Here is a 695-nt window from a genome sequence, read left to right on the forward strand (position 1 = left end):
TATTACAATCTCCAATTTTAAAAGGAGAAATTCTGATTGCATCAAAATGCTTTGGAAAATAGACTGAATTATTTCACACCTAAACTTTCAATCAAATTCAGCATAGGTAAGTGAATATGTAAATCAGACTCAGATATTTGCATCAGGCCATTGTGAGATAGTGAATCAAAACCAGTTTTTCCAGTTAGTTAGTGACTTGGTATATAAGGGATTGTTCCCCATGCCAAGCCAGTCAAAGTGACAGCATACTGATCAAGTCATGGCGGAGGATGAACAGCAGCAGAAAGCAGAATTCTACAGATTGGTTGAAGAGCATATCAGCAGTGTTGGGCAGAAAAAGAATGAGTTCTAGTATTTCTACTACTAATCTGGGATCAGAATATCAGGATTTCAATCTCCCCTAGGAGGATTCCAGATTCCCCTAGGAGAATTCCAGTCTCCCCTAGGGGAGTTCCGGATTCCCCTGGATTCCAATCTCCCCTGTGACATATATATATAAGAAGCTATATGTAATATGTATTTTTATTTATATATGTGCAAATAATTTCTGCTAACACAATTAAATCATTATGTACCTTGAACATAATGTTTTCTAATGTGTTGCCTTCTTTTCTCGGATGGACTGTATCAGAGGTGGTGAGTTGATCATAAAACACTGAAATCAAGATCCAGACCAAACAGTTTGGCTTGACTGT

The sequence above is a fragment of the Branchiostoma belcheri genome, unplaced genomic scaffold (assembly GCF_001625305.1).
Source record: "Branchiostoma belcheri isolate BF01 breed outbred unplaced genomic scaffold, Haploidv18h27 scaffold22, whole genome shotgun sequence".
Lineage (NCBI taxonomy): Eukaryota > Metazoa > Chordata > Leptocardii > Amphioxiformes > Branchiostomatidae > Branchiostoma > Branchiostoma belcheri.